This window comes from Coturnix japonica, chromosome 1 (genome assembly GCF_001577835.2).
Source record: "Coturnix japonica isolate 7356 chromosome 1, Coturnix japonica 2.1, whole genome shotgun sequence".
Classification (NCBI taxonomy): Eukaryota; Metazoa; Chordata; class Aves; order Galliformes; family Phasianidae; genus Coturnix; species Coturnix japonica.
The window spans coordinates 26,048,461-26,075,702 of NC_029516.1; the positions used below are offsets into that span (position 1 = coordinate 26,048,461).

The following is a 27,242-nucleotide window of genomic DNA, read 5'->3' on the forward strand; positions in this document are numbered from 1 at the left end:
GCTTCCTTGATCATCATAATTAAGGGAATTATACCAATAATTATTAATGAATAGCATTACTCTGTAAATACTCCTGCGAATCTAACTGCATACAGCAATTAGAGCCTTGTTCCAGTATTTCAAAAATATACTTCAGCAGTTTTAATGCAATTTTTTTACATTCTCACCCACTGATAATAAATTTCTTTTATTACTTTTCCGGGTAAAGATAAGTTCTTTGTGACTTGAAAGTAAAATGTTTTTGATACCGAGTTAGGATTCTTCCAAACTGTCTGTGTTGAGAAAAAGAAGAAAATCTGAGTTGAATTTTGAAGTTACCCTTTAAGAACATAACATGTCTTCCTATGCAACTCGAGGAAGAAAATTAGCAGAGATTGGGAAGTTAGGGAGCAAAATAAGGACACTTGATCTAGATCTTTGTATGAATAGGGAGTAGAATATAAAAATAAGATTGAATGGAAGTAATAAAACCAAGCCCTGGTAATTTGCACTTTTCTGTAACCATTTATACAACTTCTAGAGGTGAGTGGTGAAAAAAAATAAAAGGGCACTAAGCCCTTGATGCTTCCTGGTGGCATCCACATCCTTGTGTCTTACATCCCTTTGGTGCTGAATGTGCTTGGGAAGAGCTTCAAATGGGGTGATGCAGGTGTCCTCCACTGGTGGCATTATCAAATGCTGAAGCAGTCCAGGATTGGGGTCATTCTTCTTGATTGCAACTGCATATGTATAATGAAATGTCATTAAATAGTCTTTTAAATAATTTGAATATACTGAATAGTAGGAGAACTAAAGTGAAGCTTCTGGACAGGAGCACCCAGGACAGCTCCTCTTTTCTGCTCATCCAGTTGAGTATTAATATGAAGCTGGAGTCCTTTCTCCTGTCAGCAGTTTCCAGCAAAACTCAGTCTTGGGTGTCTTCTGTGTCCATGCTTGCCATCAGTCTGATGACAAGCACCAGTGCAGGACTGATTAGTGATCATGGGAAGAAACATGATTTCATGGCTGAAGTGAAGCTGTGAAAGATATGGAGAACATGACTGAAGTTGTGTGAAGTACATGGCATATGTTGTTGCACAATTCATAGTCTGAAGTGGGCAGTAGATAGAGAACCACAGAAACTGGTGATTCTACAGGATTTTTGGTTTTATTTTTTGCATAAGAATGGTAGGAGTTGTAATTTTTACAGGAAAAATCAAGAAATTAACTTGTTTTTGTTGAAGGGCAAAAGCTACCACACAGCAATGTATGAGCTATTTATATTGACGTATGTCTAGGGAGGTTTTTCAGATATTCTTTCACAATTGATGGTATAGGTACTTTTCAGCCACCTTGTAGGAACATTCTGTGGTAAGCAAAAGATGGACTGAGAAGTCAGAGGCTTTTTTCATAATGTCTGTGTAATGTAGATGATGAGTTTATGTTTGTTTGGAAAACTGAGGTAATAGAACTTTATCTAACAGCATACTCAAAAGGCCCAGAAAGGATTTATAAGATAGGCTTCATTAGGACACAAATCAATAAACTGAAGCAGGTATCACACTGAATAGGAAAAACTGCAGGTGAAATACATTAAAGGAAAATGAGTAAGATAAAAGGCTTTGAAAAGCCTTCTCTTTATGTTCTTGTGGAGCTAGCTCTTTCAGCTTTGCTTGTAATTGTAGCAAATTGCCTACAGTCACCCCAGTTGTCCTGGCTTTTGTAACCACAGAGTGCTGGCTGTAGATCTGATCCTTAATGTATGTGCCCCACCTCTTCAGGGGTTTCCTGTTTACCCCATAGCTCCTGGGTCCCAGTGTCCTGCCCTTCTCCTATCAGCTAATTCACTCTACCCTGACTAATTGCCTCTGGTTGGGGAAACCCTGAGGGGAAAGAGTTACCTGAAAATGTGGGGCACCATGTGAGCTCTCTCAGCTTGGGAGGCAAAGCCGTAGGATGAATTCAGTCTTTTTCTCTCTCTGAAGATTTTTGGCCCCAGACTCCAGTACCTAGGCAGCACAGAAAGACAACCCAGATTCTTCCTGTTCTGCTTTACAATATACATTATACATGCTATTTTACTGAAAACGTGCCAATTAAAATGGAATACTGTCTTCCAGAATACACATGCATCAGTAAAGAACTAGAAGTGGAGGCAGAGGAGATGCTGAAACCTTAATCATAAGAGAGTTTCTTTTTGGCTGACTGTGCTGTCCTTCCTGCAGCATGTCCCTTACATGAATTTTTGTGGGAACAGACTGATTACTGCCCATAATGCACTACAGCATTTACTAATGATGTAAATTCAGCCTTGTCTGCCTAGCTTTGGGTAGGCATGAGCTATTAGAAGGTATTTTTGTGTGTCCCCCAGTAGCCACATTCCGCTCTATGTCTGAGGAGGCTAGCTCTCCCTTTTCATTTATCAGAGTATGCTCTCCTTTGCCTATCTCTTCTGCCCAGTTTATCTACATAATCTTTTTTTTTTTTTTTTTTTCTTTTCTTTTCCACGTTCTTCACCAAGTTCAATTCCATCTGCACCTTGGCTTTCCTGACTCCATCCCTGCACATCTGGACAGCATCCCTACATTCTTCCCAGGTCATTCATTCCCACTTTCACTACTTACACTTCTTCTCTCTTTGCCCTCAGCCTGAACAGCAGGTCCTTGCTCCGCCACGCTGGTTTCCTGCTTCATCTACCTGTTTTCTTATTCTGAGGGATGGAGAGCTCTTGTGCTCACAGAAAAGCATCCTTAAAGAGCTGCCAGTGCTGTTCCATTACTTTGTCCCTAACTACAGTTTCCCAGGGCATGTCATCCAGCAATTCCTTTAATAGCCTGAAGTTTACTCTCCTGAACTTCAGGGACTTGATTCCAGTCTTTGCTAGGCATGCATCCCTTCAGATCATGAACATAGCTAGGATATTTCTCCATCAAATCTATTTTAAAGCCCAGATGATGAGCCCCACCAGTATGTTCTTCATAAGGTGCAGCAGGCTGAGGGCTCCTGCTAGAACCTTGTTCTTCATACTTAGATCTGCTGTCCTGTATCTTGTTGTAAACAGATTTGCTATCACACTTCCCCCTTCAAACCTAGTTTAAAGTCCCATCAGTGAGCCCAGACAGTTCCTGGGCCAGAATTCTTTTCCCCCTATGACCTAGGTGGAGCACATCAGTAGCCATCAGGCCAAGTACAGAGTAAATCACCCCGTGATTGAAGAAGCACTGCACTGGCACCAGGCTCTCAGATGTATTGATTAGATGGATTTTCTAGGTCCTTTCAGCAAGGAGGGATCCTTGCCATTGAAAGGATACAGAAAAATACCACCTGTACTCCTGTCCTTTTCACTGATCACCCCAGTTCCCTGAAGTCTATTTTGAGAGCCTTCAGGCTTCTCTCATTGCTGCCAGACTGAACTATGAGTAAGGGATAGTAATCAGAGGGGAGAACAAGATTAGGTACTCTCCTAGTAATGCCCCTAACCCATGACCCAGGGAGGCAGCATGTGTCCCTACAGGTACAGTCTGGCTGGCCCTCCGTTCCTCTCAGAATGGGGCTGCCCATGATGATTACCTGTCTTTCCTGTTTAGTGGAAGCAGTTGAGGTACGGAGTCGACCTTCTTGCCCTAGGCCATAGCAGACGTCTTTGCATGTCTTTGTGATGAACATGACTAATTACTAAGAAACAAAAGTTTCTCATACTTGGACACAGTGCAGTACTGCTGAAGTTAATAGAAACTGCCTATACCCTTAAGGCATAATTGGAACCCATAGGTAAAAAGTGATTTTTCAAACTCTGACCATGGTTTATAAGCTTGTATAGGTCATTTAAATGTCACTAATTTGTGTTATGTGCAGCATAGCAGCAGTTTTGTTTTATGTTAGAAAATGAGATGAACAATTCTCCAATAAGAGAAATCTAGCTAACTCTATGCTCTTATCACAAAAGATTGCCAGCTTTCTAAAAGGTGATAACAAATCAGTAGTCTGAAAATACTTTGTTAAGTTCATAATTGAATTGCCCAGAGGATTCCTGTCCATTTTTATTGTTAGGTTATCTTAGGATATTACTCATTCTGATAGGGACAAAAGCTTTTACCTGCTTTTTGGCAGAAAATACACTTGAAAACAGGGTAAAGAGATGGAACGTGGCCAGTTTCACTCTTAAGAATTTAAGACTTTGTTGTTTTGGGTTGTTTTTTTTTCACTTTAAAGATCATTAAATACATTTATATTTCATACTGTAATGGATAAATTCTTTATTTTTATAGCTGTATGCCTTCAGTTTTCTTATTTTAGTACAACATTGTGCTTGAGCAGATTAATTCTTTATATGTGGAATTTGGTGAATCTTCTATATAATGAAACTGTTACTGAACAGTTGGGCTGTATCAATCAGCTTTAGTCAAAATTTAACTGCCAGATGGTTTATTTACAGTTGTGTTTCAGTTTAGTTATTTGTTAGTTCACTTTGTTGATACTGCTGTTGTAGGTAAAGGCTTTGTGCACAGAAAAGAGTTCATCATTTGATGAAAAATCTTAGAAATTATAACTCCATGTATGCAATTAGGCGAATGTACGTAGCCTATGGGAAGTTAAAAGTTTCAACTGGGATAACTAAAAGGCTTGTTTTTGTTGGGTAGTTTGACACAGATTGAACTTTTTATTAACGCTGCCACTTATCTTCACAGATGCTAAAGTGGCTTCCTCTAGATGTCCATTAAACAGTTAATTGCATTATCTTTGAAATATGTGCTTTTTCTGCGAAAAAATAATAATAGCATCTGTTGCTTGTTGATTCAACTGGAAAAACAAATCAAAACACAAAATGGAAATGCAAGTTAACTTCTACAAACTGTAAGGTCGAAACGATTAATTTTCAGTTATTTACCTGCAGAGTTAGATAGAGAGCTGTAAGAAGGCAAAATTGCAATGACTGTTTTGTTGTTGTTGTTGTTGTTGTTGTGTTTTTTTGTTTGTTTCATTTTGCTGTCTTTTAGCTGATCCCATTAGGAATGGTATTCAGTCTTAAACTGTCTTAAATGGAATGTATTCCTCGTATTTGTCAAGGAGCTGCTATCGCTTTTTTTTGGTAAACCTCAGTTATTAAAAGAGCTTTTTTGAAGGTTTCTTTGACTAATTTTCATAGGACTATCTCCATTGCACAGACACAACATGGTGGTTTTTCCATATGTCTAATCTTAACCTCCTTTGGTACTACTTGCAGCCGTTTCCTCGGGTCCTGTTTGTTGCCTCGGAGAAGAGGGCAAGGCCCTCTGCATCACAACCTCCCTTCAGGAAGCTGTAGAGTACAATGTGGTCTCCCCTGAGCCTCCTCTTCTCCAGACTGAACAATCCCAGCTCTCTCAGCTGCTCCTCTTAAAGACTTGTGCTCCAGACCCCTCACTAGTTTTGTTGCCCTTCTCTGGACACGTTCCAGGGCCTCAATGTGTTTTTTGTGGTGAGGGGCCCAAAACTGAACACAGTACTTGAGGTGAGGCCTCACCAGTGCTGAATACATATTCTCAGCTCTGGCTGGCCATGTTATTTCTAATGCAGGCCAGGATGCCGTTGGCCTTCTTGGACGCCTGGGCACACTGTTGGCTCATGTTCAGCCAAGCATCAATCAGCACCCCTAGGTCCCTTTGCTCTTCACAGTCCTGGTAGTCTGTTCATTCAGTTTCCACTATGGAAATACCGTGTTCTCAATGTGTTGATGACATCTGCCTTCAGCTGAAAAGAAGGTCACATTAAAATTAAAAAAAGAGTTTAGTTTTGTTTTTACTCCCAAAGCAGTGAAATTTACAGATTTAATTGATTTCGCACTAAATCCTTACTGACAACTGAGAGTTTTCTGCTTCCATTAATTACTAGGCTCTACTCTGCAATATATGATGTATATTTAGAGCTGTGTGTTTGCAATTTGTAATTTCTCAGAGATCATTTCTAAGGAGAGAGTGGAAAATTACAAACATGATTGCTCTTGGACCTGGGAGTGGATATTACTGCAGGGCAGATTCTTCTTAGGAGAACCTGAATATGTGTCTGCTTCATACTTTATTTGAAGGAGCATAGCGGACCAAAAGCTAAAAAGAGGCACTTTAGCATTTTGTACTTATATGTTTATTTTCTCCTTGCTCAGATAGGACAAATGCTGTGTGTTGTGAAGTAGAGCATCTGTTGATTCAGAGCACTGTAAAGAAATGGAGATGACAAAGTCAAAAGCCCTGTTCTGGCAAAGCAGAGTGCAGGCTATGTGCTGGTGGTTGGCAGCAGAGGATGATCATCACTGACAATGCAGGCTGTTGGTGTCAGGAAAGTAGGAGGCATTCTGTTTATTTTGTGTCACTTTTGCTTCTTTACTGACAAGCTACTGATGTAAGTTGACCTGCATTTGAAAACACTAGGTGGTACTGACTGGCAAGTATGTTTGACATGAAGATGAAAATTAAATACTGGCCTCCCATCTAGGTTTTCTTGTCATTTGCATGCAGCCAAACTCTATCTCATGCTGCATATCAGGGAACACACTGACATGTTCTTCATTCAAATGTGTAGTGTGACATGCAGAGCTAGCAGGGATCAGTGGGCTGTTATGGGCGAGTGCACCCTCATTTTCTCCCTCCATGCAGTGGGGAGGAGAGAAGCCCATGCTGAAGAATTGCTGAGCCATTCACCCTTCCCCAACAGTTTGTAGGCCAAACTAGGCAGAAGCTGAACATACAGGTTGGGCTCCTGAGGCACAGGGCTGCCAGAGAAGCTGGCGGCAGCGCAGCTGCATGACTTGTCTCTCCTTCCTGACATGCTGCTCTCTGGGGATGCAGAGAGGGTTTCATAGGTAAAGATATTCACCAATTCCATTCCATCAAAACAGAGCACAAAATGAGATAAATTGCATGACAGTCAGGTCAGTTGTCTTAAGCCCTTGCTTCTCCCCTCAGCTTCAACCACCCCATTTTAAGCCTTCTGGTTGCTTTTGGTCCAGGCCGCCAGTGAGTCTCCCCTGACACTCGCCCCACTCATTCTATTGCACCTGCCTCACAGTGTTCACATCCCCCTGCTCACCATTCACTTCCTGTCTCACCGTTCTGCTAATGCCATTATCACTTTTGGTAACCTTTCAATTTCACTGTTTCCATAGCTTCTTTTCCCATTACTTAGACCAAATTTCATAGCATTTTTGTATATTTCTCCCCATTGCTTCTTTTTCTTTTTTTTTCCTTCATCTTATTTTTCCCTTCCACCTCACCAGTCTTCATGGAAAATCTCATAATTCCTCTCTCCTTCTTGCAGCAGAAGTCAAGATCCTGAGTGCACCAGGAGGCTTCCCTCTCCAGAGCTGGCTCCAGGTGTTCAGAGCCAATGCAGAAATGACTGGGCTGTGTAGCCTGGGATCAGATTTGTATGAAAGCTGTAAGAAGCCTTTTCAGGGGCTTCCTCCTTTCATCTGAAAACTTCTTGTAGAGCCCTGGCCCTTGCCTGAGCTTCATCTGTCCTTGCTCTGCCATCTTGCAAAACCAGGGACCTGCACTAAGACCTTGACCAGAGACCCAGGCCTATGGCCACCCTGCTTGCTCTTACTCTGGCCCCATACGATTGTTTGGAGGCTCTGGGCTTGTGCCCCAGGGTTCAGGGCCTCATCTGCTACCCACTGCCCCCAGCTCTCCTGCTCCTGTCCTCACTGGGCAACCAGAAAAACCCCAATACCAGAATAATAACCCCAATGCCAGAATAACCCCTATAGGATCTCTGGATACTGTGTTTTGTCTCTTGTTTGTTTGGCGAACTGCTTGTAGTGAAAGCATTTCAGTCAACTGGAAACATTTGTTGGCTTGAACTGCATTCTTACAGAGCTGGCAGCTGTGAACATGTTGCTGTGTGCAGGCAGTGGACTTGAATGTTTGCTTCTACTGATGGTTATTTGGCTTTTTCTGCTTTTCACCAAAACATGTAATTCAGTTGATTCCTGCACTTTGTGGGTCTATGGGTAAGAGTATTGGAAAGGGCTGGCTTGAAAGGGAAGCAGCCTAACAGGGAATTGCTACTGAGTTGAGTATAACGGCTTTCTTTGTTTATGCAGTAATGGAAGTTGTTAGGGTGATGAATGAGGACCAGTAAACTTTCCTGTGGAGGAAACGAATGATGGATAGGAAAATCAATCCAGAGGTCAGGAGCAGTGTAGAGGAAGCACTCACAGTAAAGTGTGAAACCAGCAGTAGTGAAGATATAGGAAAAGATTTTATCAAACAGATTTTTTGCTAAGCACAAGAGTTCAAAATGTACATGGAAGTTCAGTGCTGTAGTAGGATTAGGCTGTAGACTTGAGGGCAACGATGTGACCAGAAAATCAGGTGAAGAGAACTAAAGAATGTTTTTTTCCACCAGTGTTGTGGACTTTATAGGGATATATATACTTCAGATCATGCTAGTTTGGGAGCAGTAGCAATTTGAAGTAAATAATTCTACAATTGTGGGAATGTATTTGGAGGGAAGGTTGTGTGTGTTATTTTTGATGAAGTCTTTGTTGCTTTTGTAATCAAAGCCCTAAGAGAACATGGAAGTAATGCTCCCTCCAGTTCTGTGTGTGTAGCTAGTTCCTGAAATGCAAATGGCATCTAGAGTATCGCCTGTCTCATAGACCTCCACAAAAGGAGGAGAAATGCTTCATTCAAATAAAACATATGAACATATACAGAGATGCATTTCCTCAGTACTTACGGGCTCTCTTAAATATCAGATTTATGGTGTGTATATGTATGTATATATATATATATGTAGTAGATGTCTATTATAATAATCATAGTAACATTCTATAATATCAAATGTGATATCTTAAAAATAAATGGATATAATACGGCATAGTACATGTAGTAGAGAAAATATTTTTATCATTCTAACCAATAATTTATTCCAAAAAAATAATTAAAGAAGACATTTTAATATTAATTATTATCTTTGATATCTCAGAACACTGATTTAAATAGTAAAGCAGAACACAGTTGTTTTATTCAGGAATGTGTTTAGGTACTTGTAGTAAAGTGCTCCATACAGGAACAAAACTATGTTTTCAGCTTAAATAATTGAGCTAGCATCCCTGATGTCTTTCAGCCCCTTACAACTCCTCACTAGGTGTTGTGGGGCAGCAAAAAATCTATTCCTGAGTCCCCAGTTCTGTTAGATAACTGTTGTTAGATTCCCAATCTGCTGAGCACTCTATGCCCTTCAGCACTATTGATTGCTATAGTACTGAAAATCCACAGTCATCAACAAGAGACCTCTTTGAACAAACAAAACAAGAAGTCTGTTGGTCTCCCAGTGAGAGTTGCTCATAAGTAATCATGAGTATAGAACAAAAGGCAAAGACAGATGGAGAATGGCAAAGAAATGGTGAGAAAAATCAGCTTCGAAGATAGGCAGTTGTCTCAGCTCTCCCAAACAGCCTACATTCTGTCAATTTCTTTGTAATTACCATAGAAAATGAAATTTAAGAAAGGATTTGAAGGAGGATAATTCAGTGATTTTGCAGGTGTTGCAAAAAAGAGTTCTTCCAAAGTATGAAGTGTAATGGGAGGAAGCATAGAAGTGCTTGACTGTAAACTTAAAAAGGGGCTAATGAGAAGTAACTTAAAGACTAATTGTAAGTTGGCTGTTGAGTAGTGAGAAAGAATAATAATGAGAGCACTCATTGGAAAGGGAAAGGAGGGATGCAGGGAGCAAAGTCACACAGTCAGAGTAATGAACCTGAAGAATGGTCTTTGCTGCAGCATGCAGCGCTTTGCCTGTTTAGGACAGAGAAGAAGATCTGAGACTAGGAGAGTCTGCAGAAGGTTACTAATTAAATGCATTTTAAAAGATGATATGTAAGCAATATTATGCAGAAAGATTCTGCAAGAGTTGATCTGTCTTTGATGACATAAAAGATTGTCTGAGTTGAAGACAGCACTCAGGCATGTATCTTAAATGGTAGCATCTGAGCAAGGATCTATCAGGATGAGTTTGTGGAGATTGATCATGAAAACCCTAATTTGGCAACGTTACCTGAATTTACAGCATCAGAAATATTGGCCAGTTTGAAAAGAATTTAATAGTATTGAAATAATGGCGTAGAAGCATAGCATCAAAAGAGGAGCTGGTAGCTGACACTGTGTTTTGAGATTACAATGTTAAGAGCAAAGAAGACCATAAAGGACATTCCAAAACATAGAAGAAAGTATAAAGTGTTTCCTCTGAAATACATCCAGAGCAGTTGTTACACAGATCAGGATAAGACAGTGTCAAGGAAGGAAAAACTTCAAAAATAAAAACTTATGCATCCTAGCCTTAAAAATCAGTTGACATATCAAGAAGAATGAAGAATGAGCCCAGTTTCTGAGGTATATATAAGTACAAATAATATAGATTTTAAGAGTTGCTCCATTTGAATGCAGAAGGTAAAAGCCATCAGGAAAGAACATCATGCAATAGCATTAAGCATCAAAGGACAGAATTCAGAGGTAATGGTGACTTCAGAAGCAAGTGAAGTTCAGGAAAAGATAAGGCAAATTTTGCTTTCTGGGAATGGGAGGAGAATTAAGGCAGATATCACAAGGAAATTAGAGATTTTGAAAGAAATCATGAAACTGTGGGAAACGGCTGTGTCTTTTAGGAAAGGGGAACAGTACACCTGAGCACAAGTATTTTCTGTGTTTCGAAGGTAAGACAGGGAAAGGAGAAACAAAAGAACAAAAAAATCATGGTGCTGTTATATTTCTGTTGGATATAAATAGGTATATAAAAAGAAGTAGTGAGAGTAGTGCTTGAGAACTGGAGTCAGGGAGTTAGAGTCATTGTGGATGTGTTAAATAGATGGCTGAATAAGAGTTATCTACCTGGGAAAAGTGAAGGAGGACAGAATTAATTTTTTTGGAGGACCAGAGTTTTATCTCAGTACTGGAAAAGGAGCAGAAGATAAAGATTGTCAGTGATGAACTAAGGCTGGGGTTAGACCATAGAAAGGGAGAATGACAAAAGAATAAAATAAAAAGGTGCATGAAATGAGGATTCAAACAATTAGTTAATGAAATAAAAAGATCTGTGTGGTAGCTGCATGAAATGGCTTTGTGTTCTTTTAAAAATGGGTACTGTGTTTGAAAGTACCTGACAGTCTGCCATATAGCACAACTTAAAACCTTCCAGACTCGTGAACACTTTCCCAATAAAACTGGGCAGATTCCTAAGTCTGGAGTTTCTGCTTTGAAAGAGTAATGTGCTCTGAAGGCTGGGGGGCTAGGTGTGGTGTGTTGAAACATCTTGTGTTTGTGGCTGTAAGCGTCTGATTTTTACCTAGACATAATAAGAATGTCAACCGTCTGGTATGAAAAGTGAACAACCAGTGTAATAAAACATCTTTTTTTGACACTGGCAAATCAGGGAACATGAACAAAAAAAAAAAAATCACAAAGAGGTAAATGCACATACAAGGCTTACGTCTATCAGCAAGTATTGTCAGATTTCTCTGAGATTGTGCTGAACACAGTGACTCCATAGGTAGTATTTCAATTAATAAAATGCATCCTTATTTGTCCATATACTTGTGTTTCCTAACATCAGAAACAAAGCACTGATTTACTCTGTTTTTAGATGTTACCCATCTGAATAGTAAAACTCTCTTTTTATCTCTGTATTTTTTTAAAGAAAGTGGCACCAATTTCTCTTCTTAGTGTCTGTGCCTCTTAGGAAGATCTCTGATAGAGGGAAGACTTATTTAACTTTTATTTCCCAAGGATTGTAGCTTTGCTTAGAGGAACCTGTATGAATACAAAAATACCAGGCAAACATTGCGAAAATTCGAAGAGGTTTTTTTTCTTCATTAAAATACGTATGAATGATTTATTACAGAACAAATGATATACACGTGGAGATGTATGAACTCAAAATGTAATGTGAAATTTAACTTTAGTTCTTTGTAAGAGGAAGAAATATTGTTCTTTTTAAAACTGGTAATCAGAATCAGCACTCTGGACAGAACTGAAATTTCACTAACGTTATGGTATTTGCATATGAGATCAGTTCAAAGCTATTACTCAAAACGTAGGTAGAGTAGGGAGAGTAGGAAATGTCTAAGTAAATATAATTGCCCCAAATTATCTTGTCTCCTGCCCTGTGCATGGGGAAGACTTTGTTAAACTACATGCAGGGTAGATACAGTGCCAGATTTAGGTGTCTAAACTTAGTGTTCTTCATGTTGGTATGTGTATGGGATTTACGTGTCTGCAATCCAATCATAATCAGTAGAAATGTAGTCAATAACAGTCAATAGACACGAGCACAGTCTCAACCTAGGAAAAAGTGGCAGGTATCCACTGCAGTGGTGAGTGCAGGTAGAACTACTCTTCAGTGCTTTGTATGAGCTTTTTGTTGTTGTTTTGTGTTGGTTTTTTTTTCCTAGTAAATTTTCCACTTATAGTTGGTTAGAGTAAGAGCAGAGTGAACTCATGGGGGTTGTATGACCCGGGGCATGAATCTCATATCTTTGAGATTTTGTTTTACTGTAATCTGATTAATTAGTTAAGTTTAGAATATCATTTTTTTCTTGTATGTCTTATAACTTCTAGTTTAATGCTTGTCAGAGATTATTGTGACCCAGAACACAGGATGTAGTAGTGGCTGAAGATGTTTTTGCTTCTGTCCAAGATTTATCACAATGTAGAGATAAACTGTATTGTAGCTCTTGTAGCTGTTGGGAAAGAAAGGACATACCAGATTTCTTAGTGATTTCTTGTGATGCCTTTACCAACTCAAGTATATGGGCATACTGTAGCCTAAGTGAATGCTGTAGATACTGGATAGACGGGAAGGCTGTTGCTCTAGTGAGAGACTAATCAAGCCAAACTTCCTCCAGATTTTCCTTTGAAAACGCCTCTATTCATTCTGGTTTCCAGATATTACACAAAATTCTGCTACTCCAGGCAGCTTTCTGTGTAATCACCTGAGAGGAGTCTGAGAGTGCACAATTGCAGTAGAGAATGTAGTGTAGCCCAACGTCATGTTTTCATGAGTTTGTATGGTGTCCCTGTTAATACTACAGTCCTATCAAGATTTTTTGGTTTAGCCAATTGTATCCTATCCCATCCCAGCAAGAGGTAACTATTGTAGGTCTTAAAGACCTTTTGAATTTCTTTTCAAATAAACATGAGTAAGAGTTATTTTGAGTTATTATTAAGAGTTGAGCTATTATTAAGAGTTACTATTTTGTGATGACGATGTATGTTAATATTAAAAGATCAGATCTCTATCAAAACTAGAACTCATTCCATGTGTTTGGGGAAACTGTGAATTTCTTTGGTATGAACTCAGGTGACTGTGCTGTTTGTCAGCACCAATCTGACTATGAAGTTTCCTATTGTTTTACCATTAGATATTATTTTATAGCTTCACCTCAGTCCTGGCTCTACTGTTTTCCTTGTGTCTGTTGTCCCTTTCTCATCTTTTTCTTCTGGAATGACATATCATGTTTTTTCTGTGTGTGGAGGGAGAGCTGTGTGGGAGTTGAAGGGTGGGGTTGCCCAGAAGTGGCTGAAGACAGCAGTGGAGACAAAGCTGGAGATCTGTTGAAGAGGTTTGTTTAAATGCTGTGGGTGCAAGGAAAGGATGGAAGATACTCAGATCTGTTTGAAAAAGCAGAAACTTTGGGATTTGTGTGGTTTTAATTGATATATTGGATACAGATGATGTGAATTGTGCTAGATGCATATGTGCATCTCTTTTTGATTGAATAGAATAGACATGTTATAATAAAAGGATTCAGTGAGAGTGATTTAATCCTCTGGCACAAACTGGCAGGTGTATATGGGTCAAAGGCTTCATCATGAAGTAGAAAGGTTTTATATTTTCTCTTTGGTTTTTGAGTTTCAATGTGCTTTGAATGTGGAGTTAGGAAATCATAATCATTTCTCATGCTGTGTGGAGTTTAAAGGAGAAACAAGCTGTGGGGAATACAGACTTGAAATAAAAGCCTCAGATAATGCAGCATTTTTCAAAAGTCAAAGAAATGTAGAGTCCAGATTAAACACTCTGCAGTATGTAAATGCCACGCCACGTATGTTGGAGTCGTGCTTGAGTGCTGCAGGGGTGGGAAGCTCGTGTCTGCATCCCATTTTGGATGGAATATTTTTTGTTGCAGTAAGCCAATTGCCTAGCCCAACTGTTTCTGTGATGAGCTGATCAATATCCCATTACTGGATGTAACAGTTGCTGCAGGAAGTGCACAGAAGATTTTAATGCATGAATTATGCATGCTGTGCTCATTCTTTAGTCTCAGAGCAGAGTGGCAGAGATTGTAAAGATGACTGGGATAGTTTCTTGCATAAAGTGACTGCAGCGAAATGCTTCATATTTTCATGCACACAGGCAGCATTGAGTGGGACGGCCTATTTACGAAGATATAAATCCCCGAGCTTACAGCACAGAATGCTTGATTTGAAAGCATTGCAGTCATGCACAGAGCCAGTTTTCCTGCTGCCTAACCTGCTTTCTGCCGGAGGTTGGCTGAGGGATGCTAACGGCTGTGCTTTGCTCTGAGGTCACAGCTTGAAGTCTTTTTTTTTTTTTCTTCCTTAATTTGCTTTCTGCCGCAGGAGAGGATCTGTGAAGTTTATTGGTGCAACCATCCTTGTATTTTATCAAAGGTACAAACTTGGGATAGTTATTATGAACAAAAGGACAAGAAGAAATTCACCACCCAAGGTAAAACGGGGTATTTTTCCTTTGTAGCTCTGAGTGCAGGAGAGGGAATATGCTGAGGCAGGATTATGATGATGCAGTGTGGTCGTATTGACTCAGATGTCTGTTCTGGAATGCAGCGTCAGGATTCATGGGGGGATGTGGCTGCATGGATTCTGCTGGTGTATGTGTTGGAGAATGGTTGCTTAAACAGTGCTGAGAATAAATAGCGTTCTACTTTTTGTATCCTGCAGTTTGCTCAAGAGCTTGCATTTCTGATCAGTTTTTGTCTGCTGTAGATGATTGCATTGTAGGGAGGGGCAGGACAGTCACCGAGCTTAATCAATATAATAACACGATCTATTTCATTAGAGGTCCTAACTGAATAATGATAGTGTAATTTCATTGACTTTTATTCCTCTATTTGTAAATTCTCTGTAACATTTGCAAACTACAGTGAAACGCTGTCTGGCAAACAAGGTCCCAGAATCTATTGCCTGTTTGTCCTGTAAATAACTGTGATCAAACTGTTACATTTTGGATAAAAGACTGGGCTGTTGTACAGGGAAGGGAAAAACCTGTCCTTATTGTCCTTCAGAAAAATTGGTACTGTCTGAGTTTTTACAAAGGCAGCTATTTCTAATTATGTCATTCACCAGGAAAAAAAAAGATACCACCTTTTAAAAGGAGAGCAGTAAATTACATAATTTTTCTTATTAATAATTTATCAAAATGAATGTTTAAAACCTTATACGTCATTAGTATTTTGTGCTTATGAAATTTTTCATATTTTAGAAAACATTAATTTGGAAAATATAGTAGAAATACTTTATATTCAGCAACTTGAAGGTATAACCCTGCTTTACAATAGATATATTGTCACAGAACATTGAGAAATAGCCAGTTTAATAAATCTGAAAGCTGTTTGCTGTGTGATCTGGATTAGTAAGGTGCTGCCAGTCAGCATTACAGATGGCCACAACAGCAATGCCATGTGCTACCCTTCCTTGTGTAGATACCTTTTTTTCCTTGAATTTACATTGCATTGAATTTACATTTGCATTTTATAGCACTGGATGCTCCAGTTATGTTTCCAGTCCTTACACCACATTATATAGAAATACATAAGGACCTCTGTCTCAAAGAACAGTGTGTGTTTGACTATTAATTACCTGGTAAAGAACTGTAAGGAATGTATGAGGAACTGAATAATCAGCTGAAAAAATGTTGTACTAGAAGTCAGCCAGTACTAATATTGCCCATTTCAGATGATAGGATGTTAATATTGCTTACTCATGTTCCCCTAAAAAGCTGTCAAGCAGTCATCAGATTGAGGCAGTATTTCTGAATCCTTCTGTGTGGAAATGCCTGCGGTGTTGGGCAGCGCCCAGGTTATGCTCCCTGCTGCTTCTGCAAGCTGTACCCTGCCTGCTTGCACAGGGCTGTGTCCTTGCATCCTTCCTGAGCTGGGAGAAGCTGTCTAAGGGGTGAGGAATGTGTTCAGCCCTGGTCTCCTGAAGGCTTCCCGGATGCTGAGTCACAAGTGGGCCAGATAGATGCTGCCAGCCCATCAGCAGGCATTTCATCCGTGGCAGCCAGGAAGGCACACACATTTATTCAGGAGCATTTATTTAGGGCAAAGAGAGAAGGGAAAATGTTAGAGATCCTCATTGGCAAGCACCACATCTCGAGCATGGTGAGTGCAAACGTTGCTGGGCATGCAAGCTCAAGGCTGGAAGTCCTGGGAGGATAATGGGGATAGGAGTGAAATCTCATATTGCAGGAGCAGGAAGAATACATTTGTTAGTGGCCACTTGCAAATGTGGGAGTCATCCTGCACTGGTCTGCAGGGTTGATTATGTCTTCTCCATCTCTGACATTTAGTGTCACCTGAAATGCAGAATGTGTAAATAAAGCAGACTTTCAACAAATAGGTATAAGAAGAGAATAACTGACAGGAGGAGAAAGATCTCTTAAAATCCTCTCATGCAGTTAATCAGGGAGTATCTAATTCTATCACAGTAACTAAGGAAAACAGTAGGGACTATTTTTGCAGAGATAACTTATATAAACAGAGAAGGTTTGCACATTCACATACTGAGTTCAGAGCATATGTGGCTTCCTGAAATATGGCTCTGCTGTTTCAGTGCTTTGTTAGTTTTTCCAGATAACGGGATAAACCTGTTACTTATGTTCTTTGCTTATCGTATTTAAAAGCTACTACAATCAGTCATGGAGATGCAGACAAATGTTAATCTGGTAAGAATATCCTCATTTTTTTCTCTGTCCTCGTTTTTTTGTTTTTGTTTTTGTTTTTCCCACACCGAAACAGAGTTACTTATGTTATCTGTGTTATAAAAGGCAACATGCATTAATAAATGGTAAAGAAGTGGGAATACAAATTTTCTGTTAGAGATACTGACTAGGATTTTCCAGGGCATTTAAGACAGGTTGTCAGGGTCCACTAAAATTTGCTGGGGACTGTGACATTAAATCTATTTAGCTGAGAATTTCAGAGAAGCATATAAAAACATTTTAGTGACTACAGAGAAAACAGCTTGAATAAGAATGAAGGAAAACAAAAGCAGATGAGCAACTCTTTGCTGTTAATGTAAGTAATTGGAGGAAGATCTGATTTTTATATGTTTTTTTTTCATTCTCCCTCCCTAGTTCCTCAGGTTACCATACAATCATATCCTAAAAAATATTCAGAAACAACTTAGAGTGTTATACAGAGAAAAGGGTTAGCAGAAGACCTTCCAAGTATCTTATTAGTAAGGAATGTTGGAAAAAATAAATTTTAATGGAAGCAGGATTCTCCTTCATTAACCTTTTGGAATATTCTGTGTCTCATTCTCGTTATAATGTCAAAGATTGAGTAACAGAATGTGGTTTTCTCAAGTCCTGACTTTGCATATTTTAACTAATATAGACCTAATTCTGGGAATTTGTCTTGTTATAATTACATCTGCAATCAGAGAATTGATGCCTGCTACCAGAGCTCATTGATTTTGTTCTCCCTCTAGGCTGCAGAGCAGCCCCATTCAGTACAGTTAATAACTGGAGGGGTGACTACTTATAAAAATCAGAAGCTTCAAGTGCTGATGCTTAGCCAATGTGTGAACCCTAATGAACGCTAATCAGTTCTCAGTTCCAGGTTTAGTGAAGTGGCACTGACATACTTTTGAATTATGCCTCTATGAGAAAATGAAAGATTTTTTTTCTTCTGGTTTATATTGCTTTTCATCTGTTTCATTTGAAAGGCAAAGCAGGAGGGACGATACTGATAAAAAGATTGTCAGGAATTTGTGCGTTAATAAGTGATCATGGAATAAGAATTGTTCCAAAAAACATTAGTAAAGTCATATGTTAGCAATTAAAAAATAACTTCCCTATCAGGAAGAATGCATGTAAAATGTAGGTTAACAGGGCAAGTAGTATTTTTTTCCTAACTTACCAGTGTTTTATATACACTGGTACTAGTCATTAATTTATTTTTGTATTCCCTACTGTGTTAGGGAAGAGGTCACTGAGTATAATCAGATTTCTTGTGACTGAATACATATACAGAGACTTAAAAATTGGAAATTCCTTAGAATTATTTTAAGTGAATAACTATGTATTTGTCCACAGTGCTTATTAAGTGAAAAGTACATCCATATATGTGCACATATATACATATGTATATATGCATCTGCGTGGTACCTGCTTAGTCTATAGATCCATTGTTCTTTTATCTGTTTTTCTCAGCTGTTTTCTAGGAATAGCTACTTTTAAAATTCTGTTATTATTTCCCTGTAAATAAAATGAAAGGGATGACTGAGCTGAGTTCTGCTAAACATCACCCATTGATTGCCCTGAAAACTCATTTGCTTTGGTTGAGAAGCAAGAGAAGTGAAACTTTGTTCTCCCATTTGCCAAAGACATTAACCTCAGTACAGTAATATTTCATTGTGTTGGAAACAAGCTCTTTAATCTCAGTATTCTAGAAACAAGCTCTTTAATCTCTTAGGAGAAACTGCTAAGAGGAGCCAATGTGGCAATATCTCAACAGGTAACAGTGTTTTTACTTTAAAAAAATAAAATAAAAAAAATGTGTGGACATGCTAAAGATTACTATATAAAACCAATTCTTCACCTGCCTTTAGAGATGGAAGTTCATTGATTAATGTAGGTCACTGAAGCTGCACAGAGTTTGTCAACCTAGCTTTTTGAACTACATCTTTTTTAGCTTAAAAATTGGTTTACTGCCTTAAAATGTTGATTTAGTACAGATACTCCTAGTGCCTTCAACAGCAGCCGTGCACAAGGGGCACGTTAACTGGTGGCACAACGTGGCAGAAAATAGTTATAGACAGCAAAATCTGTTCCTCCAGGGTTAGTGTTTATGGTAGACAGAATACATTAACATAATTACAGAGAAATTTGCAGACCTGTCAATAGAGAGCCCAAACACAGGCTTTTCCTTGGGATGTGAGAATCCTACCTGAGCACAACATTCTTTTCTCTTTGGGCTAGCAGTTCATTTCCTATCCCAAGACCTTATTCAGAGAAGAATGGGAATATGATCTTACACATTAACTATAAGGCTGTTCCCCTTGCACCCCGTTGCAGGATGAAATGATCCTTGGGCTATTTGTTTGTTTCCATATAGAAACATCAAGCAATCTCAAAATAACTTGCTAACACTCTTGACATCAGATGAGTATCATTAGCTTGACATTTTTGTGTTGTAAGGCTGAATACTAGTTGTTCCTGACTGGAAAGTGATGTTAGAAAATTGATTGAATTAACCAAAAGAAATGAAGAACTGTATTATTGAGTGTACATATCTAGCTGCACTGATGATTATTACTTTGATATTCTAGCATTGCTTTCAGAAAATGTAGTCCATATTTCTTTATAGGAAAACACTGCAGTCTCTTTACTGAGACTGGTTAAGTGAGTAGACCAGAAGATAATGAGCTTATGGTTAGAGACCATCATCATAAAGTGTTTACAGATTTGAGCAACTTATATCCAACCAGTGCCAAATTCTAGCCTAAGCTATGGAAAGGAGGTTCAGCTGTTTTTAGGGACCAAAGCATGTCTTTTTTTTGTACTGGGGCTGGAGCTAAACTCTACCTGAACATGCTGTTGATATAAGTTTTCATATTTCAAAGACTGTGCTCTTTTGAAATTGTTCTTGGTGGGTGACAAGGATTTCATAGCCACAGGGAATGACTGCAGAGCAGTCACAAATCTGGCCAGTCTTTGTCCTCCAGGGATAGAGCGTGCTGTTCCCTTTGTGTCTTTGATGAGAAAACATCAGAGATGGGCATGAAGAGAAGTCTCAGTGAAAGCCAAAATTCAACAGGACAACAGCCAGGGGCTGTGACTGGCAAAATTGACAAACGGAAGAGAGGTATCAGTAGTGTTGCTTCTTGTTTTTACTTTTCTTACTTATTTGAGTGAACTTGTTTCTTAGCGTGTCTCAAGCTGAGGCCTTTCTGCTACTTTCATGAACAATTTAATGGGAATGAAATCAACAGAAATTTCCATCAACGTTGTTTCTGCAGGGACTTTAAGTGGGATAGAAGGGGAGTGTATGGGATGGAGAAGTAAAAACACTGAGAAGAAAATTAAGAGCTCCTCCATAGGCTCCTTCCAGGTTATGGTCTGTTTGGAGTGTCTGGAGGACTATTTACTTTGACAAAAGGCATTTTCATCTTGAAACATCTGGGTACAATGAGGCCCATTTATTCACAGCTTGGCCATCTTCTCATAGTAGCGTATGATCCCAAATGAGGAGTACAACAACTTACTCATGGTATTGACTAGGATCTGATGCTGCTAAGATATTTGGTTATGTAGATTCATATTTATATAAATTGTGATTTGACTAAGCAACCCAAGCAATAATACCATATATGATAATTAAATCTCATATGAACTAGTAGCTTCAAAGAGAAGTTCAATATGAATAGAAATAATTACATAGAAATGTAAACTCCTCTGCTTCCCTGCACAAGAGTTCATGGGGCGCATTATAAAATGGCACTGGCAGCCTCAATCCAACCAGTTGTTTGATTCCTCCCATAGCTAAGATTTCAGATAATCAGCAACCACATTGTCAGTAGAATCCTTTAGCTGGGCATGGGAGCTATACCTGAACTGTTTATGAATTATGCATGGCTCAGCAAGTTCACGTTGGCTACTACTGCCAACGCTGTAGTTGCTAATGTCTTTTCTTACCTGCTGTAATGCCATACGTTGAGAATTATGTAGGGTTTCTCTTGGACAACAAGATAATTTCTGATGTTAACTTGCATAAATAAGTGCTTTTAATATTTTGGGACCCAAAGAAATCCCCTGCTAGCTTTTTAAACCTTTTATTTTTTTAAATCTTCTCAGCCAATACATGGAAAAACAAGGAGAAGGACAAATGATCTGACCCTGTGAGTCATTACTGTATTCATTAAATAAATGCATAAGTTTTTATCTTTCTGCCATTTGCTCATTTGTTGGCAGTGTCACAGAGTTGTCCCCACACATAACTTGGTCCAAGTTTGTGTCGCAGATTCCTGAATATTTTTTTACCACATAAGAGCTTAGGGTTCTGATTGTTAAAGTTGTGATGGTAATATAGCTTTGATTTATGGATTTATTTGTAGAATTACTTCCGTAATTTTTCTCACTGCTGGTTTCATATTTGAGCTAGAAACAATGGGAGCTGTGTTGGAAAACAGTTAATATTGTTTTGTTACTGTTTCAGAATAAAGTAATACTTTTGTTGACTGGGTATGAATACTGGGTATACATAATCTTTTACCAAAAATGCATGCTACAATGGAAATAAAGTTGTTCTACTACTTAGCTTTTACAGCTTCAAATTTGGAGCAAAAACAGTTTATTTCCTACCTGTTCCTGTACCTGTTTTGAAGGATGCAATTGAAAAGTACTTGAAGAAGGAAGAAGATATTAATGCTACTAGTTTTAGGGAAATGCACTTTTAGTCATTGCTTATTTTTGTGCCTAAATATATGCAGCATTAGACCTCTTTGGAACAAGGTATTTATGCAAGCAGAGAGTGTGTGAACTCCCTTGGGGATATTTCTCCCCCCTAACTCACTTACGCACTCAGTGCTTTTCAGCAGATTATTTGTGGATCTGGTTTCATTTAACTGGCTGAGACATCTATCTGTCCTAATGTGGGCATTGTCAAAGCTTAATTTCCAGGAAAAAAGGATGTGCCTGTTCCCTGGTGAATTACTCTTTTCTCCTTCCTTCTTTTATTTTTTTTCCATATCTCAAGTATCAGCCAGCCCAAGAACCATCTCTACCCAAGAGGCTGTAAGCTGGTCTCCTGAAACATTAGGAAGCACATGGAGAAGGAAATCTGCACAAAAGCTGTCCATATACTTTCTTTAAATAGCAGAGATTCTGCAAGAGTTTCTGGCTCTAAATATCCTGTCATCCTTGCAACATGCCAGGTAGCTGGAAGGCAGCCTGGCTCCCCCTGCTCTTTGCCTTCCTGTCTCAGGGGTGAAACAGTCTTAACTCAGCATCCAAACAACCCATGGCAGCAGTACTGGGTTCTTTCATTCCCAGAAATTTCAACACTTGAGCTTTGGAGCACATCATCCTCTTGTTAAACAGCTTCAACACTGTGTAGTAAAAGCATTACTGATTTCTCTCCTCCCTTCTTGCCTGCAGAAGTGCCTTGGAACCTACACATAGGTTTCCTGTTGTATAAATTATACTTACCTAATTCATACCTTGATAAATGATATTTGGCATTGTTTTGTTTATTTTCTTGTCATGATTTAGGTGGTATGGAGCATGGAAAAATGCAGAAAGATAAATTTAGCATTCAGTCTATTTTTGGCCTCCCAAGGATTTTCTCATCTGCTATATAAAATTGTAGTTTATCGATGAAGTCACTAAGTGTAGGATAACAGGTTCTCATCCTGATGGGAAAGTCAGTGAAGTGTCAATATTTACAACCCTTCAAAGGATAATACTGTGTATCATTGTCAGTAATGGCAGGACTGTAGCACGTCAGAGCAAACTGCTAAAAAACATGCATCTGTAATCTGATGGCACTACCACAAGTGGCTGCAACTCATAAAACAGCTTCATAATTCAGAGGCAAGCAAATGTATGAGGAAGAATACATGAGGGAAGTTTTTTTATGGTGGCTTAAATGTGTTTTCATGAGCATATGAAAGCAAGAGAATACAGTAGTTGCCTTTTTTGGGAATGCTCCTATACTCGATATTTCTGTCTGCCAAGTGGAGAGTTCTTCCAGTTCTTCCAAGATACTGACTTGCCCTGCTTCTCATAGCAGGTTGTATACTAGACCTGCTGAGGTGGGGGTAGGGTCATCCTCCAAAACTGCAGCTTACTATGAAATGCTAGACACTGATTTCAGCTGTTCTTTGTTAAGTCTTCCAGATATGTTTGTTTCCCATCAGGAACTAACACAGATAGCAAACGAGCATTCCTATATGTAGCTTTTACCAAAAAAAAAAAAAAAAAAAGAGAGAGTCATGATGTTAGTATTAGTGGACATTTGGTGTTCTGGAGTGGGTGTATTGGCTGGATGACTTTTTCTGGCTCCTGTGCACTGTGGCACTTTCCTCCTGAGTTTCACCCATAAAGAGCATGAATTCTGCTTTTAGAATGTCTCAGTGGCCATCTGCTTACATATGGCAAGCACTAAAAAGAAATATATGCTTGATTCATCATGCATAATTTTCTGCATTTGTATCTAGCCTGATTAGTTCTCTGTAACACTGAAAAAAGAAAGGCTGATGTGGCATTGCAGGAAATAGAAAATTTTCTTGTGAAATCTATTATCCAGATTCTTAAAACTTAGTGTAGATGTAAAGTGTCTCTTGCCTTAGAAAGAAATATGTTAGTGGAGTGAGGATAAAGATATAACAGAGCTCTGTAAAGTTATGAAGGGCATGCAGAAAGTGAACTGGGATGACAGTTCCTCATTTTCTATAGAGATTTCATTTGAAGCTCCTTTATTCTTTTGTGAGAAAAGACTCAGAGTAAAAAAAAAAATAAAATGTAACGAATAGTTAAACTGTTGGTCTTGTTGCTGCAGGATGTATAAGTGCAAAATGTTCTCATGCGGGCTGAAAAAGTGAATTTACAGAAGAGCAAACCATCAAAAACAGAGAGAGGAAATCCCCAGATTCCAAATTTCTAAAAGAAAAAGGATTTTCTTTTAGGGAAGGGAAAAGAGCAGGGTTGTAACATCCTGTTCTCCTTCTCTTAGGCAGTGCCAGAGGCAGGACTGCCATAAGAGATGAGATGCACCATGGTCTTAACCTGTACCTTTTCATTCTAAGATTTTAATGTTCAGGTTGTGCCAGCTGTGTGACAGGCAGCTAAGAAGTTGTCACGTGCAGTAGTGATGGCTCTGGGCACTGTAGATGTCCATATGCAGCTCATCACAGGCTGCTGGGTCTCAGCCAGACCCCTCAGAATTTTCTGGGTTATACCAAGAGACAAGACTATGATCCTACAGGTTTCTATCGCTGACTATGGCAATGGCTCCTTCTTCAGAGGAATCAGACCTTCTGTTACTAGTCCTTTGGCATTACAAGGTTCATCTTTTTCTTTTTGTTGGACACACTGTTTGCTATAATCTTAAAGATTTTTAAGTAATAAAAAATATTTTAGATGTATGTTTTAAGAAGGTCAGGTGAAGTAAACCAATACAAATTGGTACAGACATGCACTCACATGTACACATGAAAGTATAATATTTATACGTACTCAAGGAACCATAGTAAAGCTTTATCAAGCACAGCATACTAAGGAGATGGAAGCTCCCCTTCCTTCCCCTGACTCTGTCAAACATCTGCTGCTATGGTTCTCCACTTGGGACACATTTAAAAATAAAAAAGGCTACATTAATTTTCACCTGTACTGCAATCCTTAATGAGCTAACATGTTAAAGGAGGAGTAGTTGTCAGATAGGTGGTACCATCTAGCATAAGATATAAACCTGTTCTTTGTGTGAGAAATGGTAATAACAACCAGGAAATCCATTGATGTCTTGGTAGCCATCCAGACCACGAAGAATTTTTTTAAATGGATTTTTGTTGAGAAAAATAAGAGATTCATTATTTTACAGAATCTGGTAAAGTACCTGTGTGAGGGGCCAGTTCTGGCATGTTATGTGTGATAACTGGAGTGAAAGCAGATCTAGTGCAGCTGTAGTGTGACATGATGGAAGGCCATAAGGAAACTATGGTGAACTGTGCCTACTCCAGCTTCCTGCCTCCAGTAGGGTCTCACAACAAATGCTTCCCCCACTTTACCTTCCAAGCTGCCAGCCTTCAGCTGTATAGTGATGTCCTGTCTTGGAGCCAGCTGATAGGTGTTTCAGAGCCACTAATTAACCTGTCCACCAGGAATTCCTCTCATCTCTTTTGAAATGTTCTGTCCCTTCAAATGCTCTTAAAAGTGTTTTCGTGGCACTCGTCTCTGCACTCTTTTTCAGCCTGATGGAAGTATAAGCAATCATGTCAAAACTTGCCCAAGTAGGGAATGTGTTAGGATAAAAGAATTTATAAACTAAAATATGTGCTTCCACAGAGAAAATTCTTTCTCTTAACTACCACTGTGTATTGTAGATGCTGTAATGTGTTCTCTCTTTGTTCCCTGCTGTGAAGATGAATTCTGTGCCTCAGTAGTTTTCAAGGTGACTCTGAAGAGCTCTTCTCTTTTATTGTATCTCTGCTGCAACTGCAGAGGCTTCACAGGTGACTTTGTTTTCCTTCTTTTGCTGTGCATCTTGTCATGAATTATAGAATTCTTTATACTGCCAGCTATTTATAATAGAGGCCAGAAAAAAAAAAAGTGAGAAAAGTGTACGTTGCACATTTCTATACTTGCCGTGTTTATTCTTTCTTAGCTTGATACAAGTATATACAGAGAAGGCCTATACAGATGTTACTACTTTGCAGTAATAACTCATTTCTTATGTTGTGTTGTTATGTTATGGAACGATTGCTGTGTAGGTAAGATGCTCATGCTTCTGCCATCGTCCTTTTTGTGACCTTGGAAAATACAGATTGTTGTAATTTCTATTTGTAGTTCCCATTTTCCTTAGCCTGATTTTTGTGTACATCCAAACCTTTCACTTCTATTAAATGAATTTCCAGGCAAAACTTCTGATGGGGTGGTTACTTTGAGTAATTAATACCAGTGGTACTTGAAGTACCAGCAAAATGAGGTTACAAGGTGTTATCACCAGTGAAACTAGGCACACTGCTAATCCAGTTGCCTGTTGCTGCAAACTACGTTATTTGCTGTAGCTGCCATGTGACTGTACAGACTGGCAATGTCATGTGGAGTAAGTATAATGAAAGAGCTTTGCTAGGCCAAATCAAAAATGGTGAAGGATCTTATTTTAGCTGAGTTTACTGTGTTTAATGTGGGAATAACAGTGCTACCTTCTTTCCAGGTTTGTCTCCTTTTTATTTTTTTAATATAAATTCCTTGGGAACTTTATTGTATAACTTTATTGTATTTTTTGTAAGCAGCAGCTTTTGAGCCTTGGTTAAGACTTCCTTGAAGAACAGATGATAACAGTGTCCATGACTGTAATGACTTTCTCCAGCAGTGGGAGATGTCAGAAATCTCTCTGGATATCCTGTATGTCTTTGTCAGTGTTTCTGGCTGCACGAACCTCAGCTGGCAATGATAGCAGATAAGCTGCTCACTGTGCCTAATTATTTAGAGAGATTTCTGCAGTGATGTCTGTGCTGGAGCATACCTGATGGAATATATAAACCCCACGTTTAAATGCAGTGTGGGGAACCGAAAGATAAAGGATTAAGTTGAAGGCATTGCAGAATAAGGGAAGAGGTGATTTCTTTGTGCAACATACTGAAACTAAGTTTTTTAGGCAGAACTGAAAGCTTGAAAGTTAGAATTGAATTTTAAAGGTTGGGCATGAACTGTTTTTCTATCTTCTCGTAAGTGAGTAGCTATTACTTTGAAAAAAATATATATACTGGATCTGTTGATTTCCATCCAGTATGGGTACTGGCCTCTAGGGAGGCCAGTATTACAGCTTGCAAGCTTCTTGAGATGTGCTGTGTAGGCACAGCTGGCTGTTAGATGTGCCCAGTGATCAGGTCAGTGAGTGAGTGAGTTGGGGAACACAAGCAGGGTCAGAAACCATTAGAGACTGAAATATGATGGGATTAAAGTCTTGTTTGTTCGTTCTCTTAACATATGATAAATCTTTGTATGATTTTTGAGTGATCAAAACCACAATTCACCTTCAAGTTGTTTTTGTTTGTTGTTTTGTTGTTGTTTTTTTTAATTTTTGTTCCCTTGAAAACTGAACTTGAAATTCTGAATAATGGAAAGTTTAGAGTAGTTGTTTATAATAAGGAAAAATGGCCTGAAAGTAGAAAATTTTGAATTGTTTCCTTTGTCAGTTCAGAAATATTTCAAATTGAACGACGATTTGTTTTTTGACTTTTTAAATGATTATTTATAGCAATCAGCCTTGCTCTCATCAAGTGCTTATGCACATTTCATCACCGTTT

The 27,242-nt window shown here is 38.8% G+C and overlaps 1 protein-coding gene across 2 annotated transcripts in view; it reads left to right on the forward strand.

Moving 5' to 3' along the window:
• Positions 1 to 27,242, forward strand: part of CNTN1 (contactin 1) — a 226,052-nt gene that overhangs the window by 79,170 nt on the left and 119,640 nt on the right. Inside the window, exon 1 of one of the 2 annotated variants that reach the window (XM_015854536.2) lies at positions 14,259 to 14,700. The exons of the other annotated variant lie outside the window; for it this stretch is intronic. The gene's annotated coding sequence lies outside the window, so the exon portion shown is untranslated. Of the gene's footprint in view, positions 1 to 14,258; positions 14,701 to 27,242 lie in introns of those variants that run through there. 2 annotated transcript variants of the gene reach the window in all.